Here is a 13008-nt window from a genome sequence, read left to right as displayed (position 1 = left end):
GAAGGGTATATGCAAGGGATGGGGAGGGTGGGGGGGTGTATAAAATGACAATAGGGGATATGAGTGTATATTTGATTAAATGGTGAAGCAAGAAAAATCAAAATGAGAGTGAAGAGGTAGGGAGAAAGTTGGGATAGTGGATGGTGGGTCGGTGGTGGTGGTGGGTGGTGGTGGTGGTGGTGAGGGGACAAGAAACTTCAACGAGCCTACCCATGGGCAAGCGGTTGAAGGCTGAAAGGGAGAGGGGTGGGGGGGGGGGGTTAAAAGAGACTGTGGTATATGATAACAAACAAAGCATTGAGGAATAGGAGGGGGGGAGGAGGTGCGGGAATGGGTGGGGAAGGGATAGTAATCCATTAGATTAGTCTGGGTATAATAATGCTGGCAGACTGGAGAGCAGGGGATGAGAGAATGGGAGAGAGACCAGAAGATGGGGGGGAAGGGGGGGGGGTATTTGGAAAGGGGTAGGGTGTGGGATGGGTGGGGGGAAGTGCAATATTTATGAAATGTAGTAAAAGTAGGAAAATTTTATATATTATTATGGAAAAATGCCTTACAATTGTATAAAATGGTGTAGTTACCCCTTGGTAGGATAAAGCACCTAATGAAAGCCACTTTGGTGTTACATAGCATAAATACATTAGTGTATGTGTACCACCTATCTTAATCACAATAGATACAGATCTTATTTATTACAAGGATGTAAACTAAGCACAGGGAGATTACAGAATTTCCAGCATATTAAGTTAACCTTGTCTTGACTTACAGGCCATTTAGATGAGATTTGCATCATTTTTGCATTGTGGACATAAGAACAATAGTGAACTGGACTCGGAAGTACATGTAGTATTAGAAGTAGAGATTAAAGGAGGAGGGTGAACAGGGGGTTAAAAAATGTATGGGGAGTAGGAAAGTTGGGGAGCTAAGGGGGCATAAACAGGAATAGAGAATAAGGGACTATATTTTCCTGCTTTTTACTATGTTTCATAAATATTGCACTGTGCCTGAAACTCTCATGTTTTCCATCCATCTTTGACCCCCCCATTCATCTCACCCCCCCCCCCCCCCCCCTTGTGTCTCTCTCCCATTGTCTCATCCCCTGCTAGTATTATTATACCAGCCTAATCCAATGGCATACTAATCCTTCCCCACCCAGCCACCCTCCCCCCTCTCCCCCATTCCTCAATGCTTTGTTTGTCATTAGATATCACAGTCTTTTGTCACCCCTCCTTACCTCCACTTTGAGCCTTCAACCACTCGCCTATGGTTAGGCCCATTGAAGTTTCTTGCCCCCCCCCCCCCTCCTCCCCAATACAGTAGCCCAACTTACTCCCACCTCTTTACTGTCATTTTGATTTTTCCTACTTCAACATTTAATCAAATATGCACTCATATCCCTACTGTCATTTTATTCAGTCTCTCTCCCCCCTCCCAGTATTTGATTTCAAATCCATATCTCACTTAATTGCACTGTTAACCTCTTAATTTTCTTATAAGTCTTGGCTCAACAATATGCATTACTGTATCTCTCCCATCCCTCTTCAGCCAGCATCCATTTACCACCCTCCCTCCTCCACATTTTTGACTTCTATTGTTAGCTTTCATATTGTGTATTATTCTTATATGTTATTCACTGTCTTTGAATTTTATTTATTTATTTTTCCTTTTAGATTTTATTTCCTCATCCAACTCAATGCACGTTCACTTACAGTAGTTGACGACCTGATGTATACATGTTTATTGCAAAGATTATGGTGCACACTGCTACCTCAAAGATAATTATATATAGTCTGAAAATATTTAAGTGGAACATTTATTCCAGTGAGATGGAATTTTGTAACCCTAAGGGACTGAAATGGATATTATTGTAATTTTGGGGAATGCAAAATGATGTAATCCAAGAATCAATGCCTAGCATAAATAATTTAGTCTAGAGATATGCAATTTGAGTGGAACATTCTTCGTATGGTATAGACACCTACTAAGAAAGAATTTTTCAAAGTTCAACCCCTACGCAGAACAGATGAGAGTTAAAGTTTTGTTGGCATATCAGTGTCCATTTTACATAATTGTTTCTAGAAACATGAAATTTTGAAGAAACATCTATTATGTAACTTAAGTACTCACTAAGAAAGGATTTCCAAAATTCAATCCCTAAGGGGGTGAAATAGGTTTTCAGTTTTTGTGCATGACTGTGGCATTTTTCTGATTTCAATATTCAAGACTCAGCCTAAACTAATGGCTCTAGAAACTCGAAACATGGAAGAAACATTTATTATATATTGTAGTAGCTAATGGGACAGTTTTTTCAAAATTCAACATCTAAGGGGCAAACTGGTTTCAAAATACATATTAAAATTCCATTCCACAGATTGTGCATCAGGGAATTAATCGACAAAGTGTGTTGCGTTGCTCCATAAAAGCAAATAATTTACATAGCAATGCGTGTAGGCAACAGGCAGTAATGAAATGAAAGGAGTCATCCTCTAGATGTATAAAGAACTTTTCTACAGAGAACTAGTGTAAAAAGTCTAATATGTTAATGTATGCTAATAAAATAGTACTTGGTCCTCTGTTTTTGTCAGCAAAAGACTTTAACCATCAGATACAGAGACAAATAGGTGGAGACTTGGAACACTTAACAAATGAGTTCTTCAGTGTATGACTATCTAATATTTTCAAATTTTTACAATTGCACTTGGTATATTATGACTTCTTGTCTCACTGTCCACTCATGATACATGAGCCAGTATTACTCTACCCCACAATTCCCATACAAAAAGCAATGGTGTTGCACAATCCTTTTTAACTTAAGAGAAATTTTGTAAAATGGGTCCCAAGGGAATATATGTTTCATTGTTGGTAGAAAAATTCAACTCCAAGTTTCAATCTGCCCTTGATAGTGTATCTTGCAGAAATCATTTTGGACACAGAATTAATTTCCCCATTTCAGTTGATTTATAATTCTTATTTACTGCTACTAATATTGCTACATCCCACGCCATAGAGCCTGTCTTTTTGGTAAACAGGTTTAACCCAAAAGATCTCAGAATTATAAGTTTATGGTTTTAGGCAACATTTTGTGTAGGTCATTATGTGAGCCCCACTGCTTTCAAAGAGTGCATGAAAGTCTGGCACATGTTGTTTATGAAGATGCAAACTTTGTTGAAACAGCATGGAAAGACCTGATTTCACTGTTTATTGTGTATGTGAATTGTTGCTTATTAATTAAAATCACGTCTTACGCATTTCTTCCAACTTGTGTAATATTGAAACTACAGAACAGGTAAAATGTGTCGCAGTGTTTCACACAGCACCTTATACTTGATGGTAAGAAATATGGATTCATTCTTTCATTCATTCATTCAGTCAGTCAGTCTCTCAATCCGTAAATACCACCAAGAAGGAGAATGTTTAGAGATGTGAAAAAATCAAAATATGCTTTAAAAAATACAGATAGGCCATGGAAGCATATCTGTATTAATTTACTATATTACACTGTATTAATAATAAACTATAAGTATACTGCTTAATGTTATTTGTGCTTATGTCAGGTAAATGTGAACTTGACAGATTATAGGGAAAGCCACTACTTCACAAAAAGCTGGTGTTTTATCTATTACATAAAAGAGCTGCTATTTATCTCGTGCTGGTTGCGTAATATTTACATGATTACATTGCTAGTTGCCTCCACCCAGGTGTATATTGAGGTGACATTCTCTTATCACTAACCACAAATACTATTTGTTTTGGAAACAGGAATGATCAATGCACTCAACAAACTTTACAGCTTGAACCTTTTCTCTGTGAGGAAAATTAAAACAAGGAGACTACAAGGAAACACCAGTGACTCTTGAAGATATGAAATGCCCTATAGTATGGCCCTATGCTATGATAGTAGTAGTGGTGGTGGTGGTGGTGGTGGTGGTGGTGGTGGTAGTAGTAGTAGTAGTAGTAGTAGTAGTAGTAGCAGTAGTAGTAGTATTTGTCTATAGGTCTCTATTATAAGGACATTGGATATGTCTTGGTATTACAATTTAAGAACAACAAAAATAAAATAATTCATGTATACATTTGCAGACATACAGGTTTAGTATGACAAGGATGGGGCAGGTAGTCAGCCATGGCATTACAGGCAACTCTGTTTAAAATAGTGCTACCTCATTCAGTTTACCCTTAGTGTACAATACAGTTTTACAAATAAAATGATAAAAGTCTAGATGAACTTCAACATGCAATATTTTCTGTCCAGATGTGCTTTATGGCATCAATGCTCAAGATTAACATTCTGTGTTGTGACAATTGTATTAAGAAACACAATAACAATACCTAAGTTATGTGTTTGCTTGCATAGGACAGTAAGCTGTATTTTTGTTATTTTGTTGCTATTTGATCAAGTTCCACACATGCTATACCACTGAACTGCTCTTTAAAGGTAAGGTTCATTACAATGCCACAGGGAAGAAAACAAGGTTGGTGTCATAATTTGCCAGCTATAAATGTTAAGAATTACTTGCATAAATCAAATAATTCACCTCACTGTCGACTTTAACGTAGAGTAAACCACACCTCAATTTCATTACTCATTCTGGAAACATTTCGGGTAGCCTGTCTTTGCTTCCTCACCCTGTATATTTACTACAGATAAGTGGTAACACACTCTTTCTACATCTACATCTATTTCTGCAAGCCACACTAAGGTGCATGGCAGAGGGTATGTCCCATTGTACCAGTTATTAGGATTTCTTTCTGTTCCATTCATGTATGGAGCTCAGGAAGAATGATTGTTTGAATACCTCTGTGCATGCAGTAATTATTCTAATCTTATCCTCACAATCCCCGTGTGAGTGATAAGTAAGGGTTGTAGTACATCTCAAGAGCAATCATTTAAAGCTGGTTTTTGAAACTTTGGTAATAGACTTTCTTGGGGTTGTTTACACGTGTCTTCAAGAGTCTGCCAGTTCAGTTCCTTCAGTACCTCTGTGGCACTCTCCCATGGATTAAACAAACCTGTGACCATTCATGATGCCCTTCTCTGTATATATTCAATATCCCCTGTTAGTCCCATCTGGTATGAGTCCCACACACTTGAGCAATATTCTAGAACTGGTCACACAAGTGATTTGTAAGCAATCTCTTTTGTAGACTGATGGGACTTCCCCAGTATTCTGCCAATAAACCGAAGGCTACCACCAGATTTATCCATGACTGAACATATGTCATCATTCTCTGCACAGTATTCATATCCCTAGAAAGCGTTATGCCCAGGTATTTGTATGAGCTGGCCAATCTGGCAGTGACTCATTGATATTATATTCAAAGGATACTACATTTTTTTGTTCTGTGAAGGCGAAATTTTATATTGCTGAACTTTTAGAGCAAGTTGTCAATCTCTGCACCATGTTGAAATCTTGTCAAGATCTGACTGAATATTTAGACAGCTTCTGTCAGACAGTAGTTAATTATAGAAAACTGCCTCTGCAAAAAGCCTGATTTTACTAGTAATATTGCCTGCAAGGTCATTAATATACAATAGCAACAGTAAGGTTCCCAACACACTTCCTTGGGCACACCTGAAGTTACTTCTACATCTGACAATGACTCTCCATCCGAAATAACACAGTGTTCTCCCTACCAAAAAGTCCTCAGTCCAGTCACAAATTTCAGTTGATACCCCATATGATCATACTTTTCACAATAAGTGTAGGTGTGATACTGAGTCAAATGCTTTTCTGAAATCAAGAAACACTGCATCTATCTGGTTGCCATCCAAAGCTTTCAGTATGTCATGTGACATTGGCTTTCATATGATCTGTGTTTTCAAAATCCATGCTGGTTGGCACTGGGGAGATCATTCTGTTCAAAATACCTTATTATGTTTGAGCTCTGTAGACTCATTGTTGTGAGAGTAGGAAAGTCAAACAGATGAAATGAGGGAACCAGAAATGGAATATGAAAGATAGTTGATAATTACTTAAATCCCAGTGGCATTGGTAGTCATAAGATTTGATAAAAGGAAATATACACTGCCTGACAAAAAAAGTGAAACACCAAGGTGATAGGATGTCAGTGTAACTTCATAAGCATGCAAACCACCAGTCACCATGCTACTACTACTACTACATCTACTGGTGGTGGTGGTTGTGGTGGTGGTGGTGGTGGTGGTGGCGGTAGTGGTAGTGGTAGTAGTAGTAGTAGTAGTGGCAGATGGTAATTGGTTGAGGGAAGTGAGTTGAATGTAGTGTGAAACATAACTAATTATAAATAGTGTGAACTGTTTGATTTTCAGCAGCAGAGAATGATAGAAAATGATACCTGACTGTGAACAGGTATTGGTACTGGCAGAAAATTGCATGCAGAACAGCACTTCAGTAGTCATAGTAATATTAGTGTGATAAAAACTGGAATAGAAATATGGCACGATTACAATTATAAAGCAGTATGATTAGTGAGCAATCATAAATTAAATTTTAACAGTTCACCATCAGTATCTTCCAAGATAGAGGATTGGTACATTAATAAATGAATAAACAAATAAGATAATGATATCTGATGTGCAGTGGAACTGCTGTTTTTTGAAAGAGAGTATATTGATCTATTCTATAAAACATATAGTAAGTTTTGAAGATAAGTTACTTGTATACCTCATATTTATTTCCATCCACAAGCATACTTGTAGGTGAAGTTTTGGCAGTGCTAACTGGTGTGGACTGGGGCAGTGAAGGCTGATTTGTATTTACTGCACTAGTAGATGCTAATGCCTGAAATGGCACATTGTTATTTGCCAAACCTGACAGTAGATTCATCATGTTCTGCAAGTTTTGCTGGTGTAGCTGTTGTAGATGCTGTAACTGCTGCTGTAGCAATGTGCTGACCTGAGCAGTCCCTGTTAAATAAGAAGAGTACGTGAACAATAAAGTGACAATTCTTTAAATTTGTCTTTTCTTTGAATGTGATATGATACATATGTGATTTTTTTGACATTGTCATCTTCTTATGAAAAAAATTAAAATGTTTATCCATACCTGGGCTTTCTTAACTGCCCATGAGACTGTTTGACAGTATTATAATTTTACTGCCTAATGAATATATAATGTTGTACATTCAATTAGAACAGTCACTACTAAATGCAACAGCCACAGGTATAATTAATAAATTCATTTATCATATTCTGTAGAGCCCATCAAGAATAACAGCCGTCAGGAATGTCAAATAGGTAAAGACCTAAGACACCAACCTTAGTTGTACACTATATTAACAATAAACTATCATCACTCTGCTTAATGCAATTTGTGACTGAAAATGGTGTAGTGCTTGAAACATGTAACATTTGACAGAATACAGAAGGAGTATTAAATAGCCAAGGTGGAGTAATTTCTATTATATACTAATGGCATAACCAATGCACTGTGAAATGGACCCTATTGAGCACAATAATTGGCTGGCGGAAATCTTGGCCAGAATTAAAGTTTCATACATTACAAATTAAATGTAACATGTCAAATTTCAGCCTATGTTGGAGAAGACGAATAATTATCTTTAGCATCACTCAGAAGAAGCCTTATTAGTATTTTTGAGACTTACATCAATAAGGCACAAAAACTACACAAATAAAAAATGCTGCTGTCATCAATAATGCTGCCCCTCATGAACCATGCACCTTGCTGAGGTCAGGTGGCTTGCATGACTTAACGATACAGACAGCTGTACTGTAAGTGAAACCACAATGGAAGGGTTTCTGCAGAGAGATGAGTGCAACCCATGCTTCCTGAAGAGGAGCAGCAGCCTTTTCAGTAGTTACAGGGACAATAGGCCTTGTTACATTAGCCATCATGACATTAGTGGGCTGTTACTGCAAATGGACTGTAGCAGAGCTTGATATTAAGGGCACAGACAACATTTTGGACTTGTGTCTTTTAGATGAAGGACCATAATCTTCGACTTTATATGCAATGCCCAACAAGTGACATAGGATATGATACTACCCAAAGTAATACTTTTTGCTTTTAGTAACTTTTCTGATAAGCTCACTTTCTGCACACGCATAAAAATCCAAACCAAGTGTTCTGGCCGTATTTTGCTGGCCAGTGCTTGGCATTATAGTGCTCTCAGCCTTTTCCTGGGTATCCAGGGTCCATTGGCGAGCCAGCTGTCTTGCTTCTTCAGTCCTGATGATGATGTGTTTCACGTAGTCATCCAGGATACTGTCTGATTGAAGTAGGTACTGTGAATCCCTATGGATAGGGAAAATCATCCATTAATTAATTGTTGAAATTATGGTGAAAACCTCCAGCTGTCTTTTATTTTGCTCAGTGCTAGTAGTTTCAGTCTTAGACCATCTTCAAGCTTAGCAGGCTGCAACAGGACACCATCCTCTAGCATTACTTTTCCTCAACAGTAGTTATTGATACCAGTATTATTTTTCAAATTTTGGACAGTCAATATTATCTCAGCTGCTTTTCTGAAAACTTTCATATAATTTTATACACAATATGTTATATTTTAAGATAAAATTTATGGAAAGGAATTACTTTATTTTCGATGTTACAACTGATAACTACTGGCTCTGAGTGTACAGTTAATTTTTTGTTTTTTTAGAAACAATTTAAATTATGAATTATTTGGTACACTTGAAATTACTGTTATTAATTACGCAATCTAGTTCTATTTACTAAATTTATTTCTGGATTCATTTATGAAATAATAATTAAAATTAATAGAAATTCATTTATCAAGAAAAATTGTAAACCCTTTGGAATACGGTTACTACTGCAGAGAAAAGTAGTAGTAAGCATGCCTCTGATGTGATTGGTCGAATGTTTGCGTTTTGGTTGAACAATGTAATTTTGGCGTTGTTAATGTGAAAATTCAGAAGACTGTATGATATACTAAAATGTGACAAAATATATCAATGTACCAACTAAAATTCTGCAACAACAATCTTCAAATTTATTTAGATCAATTCAACCATGAGGACCTGAAATGTGAGAATTTCTGCTTCAAGAGTCAGACCCCTAGATAAGAAGAACTAGAGCCAACACTACATGAAAAGCTAAGTAAACAAGAAAGTTTATCGCAATCTTTGCTCCTCTCAAATTTATCTTAAAGGACTTTGCTTATTGTGGACAATAACTGGAATTAGGAAGGAGGGGATAGATTACAAGTGTGGGGGTCTGTCTGAGATTAATACACTAATACTGAAGTTTTGTCTGTTGTAGAAATTGCTTTATTTCATTGATTTTTGAAATTTACGTATGAATAAATTTTTGATCATATGGAGCCAACAAAGGATCTTTATACCAATAGTGATAATGTACGAGGGTTGAATGAAAAGTAATGCCTCCACCTTTGTTAATTTTGTTTGGATGGGAATATTTTAATAAATAAAGTGCAGAAATAATCCTTAGAATGTGATCTTTAATTACCAATATTCACTTTTCCACATAATCACCAGCCAGTTGGATACATTTCTGCCAACATGAAAAAGTTTTCTGAAGCCGTCATGGAAGAAGACACCACAATCTCTCAGTTCTCTCAATGCGTTCACGCGTGCGCGCATGTGTGTGTGTGTGTGTGTGTGTGTGTGTGTGTGTGTAAGCCACAAATTCCTCTCCTGTGCTAACCTCTTTATCTCAGAGTCACACTTGCGACCTATGTCCTCAACTATTTGCTAGATATATTCCAACTCTGTCTTCCTCTACAGTTTTTGCTCTCTACAGCTTCCTCTAGTACCATGGAAGTCATTCCCTCATGTCTTAACAGATGTCCTATCATCCTGTCCATTCTTATCAGTGTTTTCCACATATTCCTTTCCTCTCTGATTTTACACAGAACCTCCTCATTCCTTACCTTATCAGTCCACCTAATTTTCAACATTTGTCTGTAACACCACATCTCAAATGCTTCGATTCTCTTCTATTCTGGTTTTCCCACAGTCCATGTTTCACTACCATACAATGCTGTACTCCAGACATACATTCTCAGAAATTTCTTCCTCAAATTAAGGCTGATATTTGATATTAGTAGACTTCTCTTGGCTGGGAATGCCCTTTTTGCCATTGCTAGTCTGCTTTTGATGTCCTCCTTGCTCCACCTGTCATTGAGAAATCCTTAACTTCATCTACTTCATGACCATCAATCCTGATGTTAAATTTCTCACTGTTCTCATTTCTACTACTTCTCATTATCTACACCTTTCTTCGATTTACTCTCAATCCATACTCTGTACTCATTAGACTGTTCATTCCGTTCAACAGATCGTGTAATTCTTCCTCACTTTCACTCAGGATAGCAATGTCATCAGCAAATCATATCATTGATACGCTTTCACCCTGAATTTTAATTCCATTTTAATTCCATTCCTGACCCTTTCTTTTATTTCAATCATCACTTCCTAAATGTACAGATTGAACAGTAGGGGTAAAAGGCTACTGCCTTCTCTTACACCATTTTTAATATGAGCACTCCGTTCTTGGTCGTCCACTCATATTATTCCCTCTTGGCTGTTGTACATACTGTATATGACCTGTCTCTCCCTTTAGCTTTCCCCTACTTTTCTCAAAATTTCGAACATCTTGAACCATTTTACATTGTCGAACACTTTTTCCAGGTCAACAAATCCTATGAATATGTCTTGATTTTCCCTTAGTCTTAATTCCATTATTAACTGCCTCTCTCCTGCCTTTACCTTTCCTAAAGCCAAACTGATCATCATCTAGCGAATCCTCAATTTTCTTTCCCATTCTTCGGTATATTTTGCTTGTCAGTAACTTGGATGCATGAGCTGTTAAGCTGATTGTGCGATAATTCTCGCACTTGTCGGCCCTTGCTGTCTTCGGAATTGTGTGGATGATGCTTTTCCGAAAGTCGGGTGGTTTGTCACCAGAGTCATATATTCTACACACCAACATGAATAGTCGTTTTGTTGCCACTTCCCGCAATGATTTTAGAAATTCTGATGGAATGTTATCTATCCCTACTGCTTTTTTGATCTGAAGTCCTCCAAAGTTCTGTTAAATTCTGATTCTAGTACTGGATCCCCTATCTCTCTTGTTTCTTCTTCTATCACATCAGACACATCTTCCCCCTCATAGTGGTTTTCAGTGTATTCTTTCCACCTATCTGCTGTCCCTCGGCATTTAACAGTGGAATTCCTGTTGCACTCTTAATGTTATCACCCTTGCTTTTTATGTCACCAAAGGTTGTTTTCACTTTTCTGTATACTGAGCCAGTCCTACCGACAGTCAGTTCTTTTTCGATTTCTTCACATTTTTCCTGCAGCTATTACATCTTAGCTTCCCTGCACTTCCTATTTATTTCATTCCTCAGCGATTTGTATTTCTCTATTCCTGAGTTTCCTGGAACATTATTGTACTTCCCCCTTTCATCGATCAATTGAAGTGTTTCTTCTGTTACCCATGGTTTCTTCGCAGATACCTTCTTTGTACCTACGTTTATGTTCCCATCTTCTGTGGTGGCCCTTTTTATAGATGTCCATTCCTCTTCAACTGTACTGCCTACTGAGCTATTCCTTATTGCTGTATCTATTAGCCTTAGAGAACTTCAACCATATCTTGTCATTCTTTAGTACTTCTGTATCCCACTTCTTTTCATATTGATTCTTCCTGACTAATGTCTTAAACTTCAGCCTACTCTTCATCACTACTATATTGTGATCTGAGTCTACATCTGCTCCTGGGTACACCTTACAATTCCTTATCTGATTTTGGAATCTTTGTCGGACCATGATGTAATCTAACTGAAATCTTGCTGATCACCTGGCCTTTTCCAAGTGTACCTCCTCCTCTTGTGATTCTTGAACAGAGTATTTGCTATTACTAGCTGAAACTTGTTACAAAGCTAAGTTAGTCTTTCTCCTCTCTCATTCCTTTTTCCAAGCCAATATTCTCTGTAACATTTTCTTCTACTCCTTCCCCTACAATTACATTCCCGTCTACCATGACTATTAGATTTTCATATCCCTTTACATACTGTATTACCCTTTCAATATCCTCATTCACTTTCTCTATTTCTTCATCTTCAGCTTGAAACGTCGGCATGTATACCTGAACTAGGGCTGTCGGTGTTGGTTTTACTGTCTATTCTGATATGAACTATTCTATTGCTGAAGTGTTCACAGTAATAGACTCCCTGCCCTACCTTCCTATTCATAGTGAATTCTACTGTCATTATACCATTTTCTGGTGCTACTGATATTACTCTGTACTCATCTGACCAGAAATCCTTGTCTTCTTTCAATTTCACTTCACTGACCCCTACTATATCTAGATTGAGCCTTTGCATTTCCCTTTTCAGATTTTCTAGTTTCCCTACCATGTTCAAGCTTCTGACATTCCACACCCCGACTCGTAGAACGTTATCCTTCCGTTAATTATTCAATCTTTTTCTCATGGTAACCTCCCCCTTGGCAGTCCCCTCTGGGAGATCCAAATGAGGGACTATTCTGGAATCTATTGCCAATATAGAGATCGTTATGACACTTCTTCAATTACAGGCCACATGTCCTTTGGATACACGTTACATGTCTTTAATGCTGTGGTTTCCATTGCCTTGAAGCATAATGATGCCCCCACATATCGTCTTTCATTATTGGGAACAGGTGGAAGTCAAACAGTACTAAATCTGGACTGTATGGAGGATGCTGAACGGTGGTGAGATTCAGTCACTGAAGTTCCGCTGCGGTGGCATGTGAAGTGTGTGGTTTGGCATTGTCATGCTGCAGGAAAACATAAAACATTTCCCTTTTCCTTTCGGACCCTTGTTAGTCATTGTTTCAGAGTTCGCAGTGTTCTGATGTAACCCTCTGAGTTGATTGTTGTTACATGATCAAGGAAATCAACATGGTTAACACCATCTGCATCCCAGAACACTGTGGCCATGATTTTTCCAGCTGAGGGCTGCATCTTGAATTTCTTTTTCTTTGTCTCAGTATTCCATAAACTGACATTTTGTCTCCGGGTCATAATGGTGTACCCACATTTCGTCTCC

The sequence above is a fragment of the Schistocerca piceifrons genome, chromosome 1, assembly GCF_021461385.2.
Source record: "Schistocerca piceifrons isolate TAMUIC-IGC-003096 chromosome 1, iqSchPice1.1, whole genome shotgun sequence".
In the NCBI taxonomy this organism is placed as follows: Eukaryota; Metazoa; Arthropoda; class Insecta; order Orthoptera; family Acrididae; genus Schistocerca; species Schistocerca piceifrons.
Note: the sequence above shows the minus strand (reverse complement) of the source record.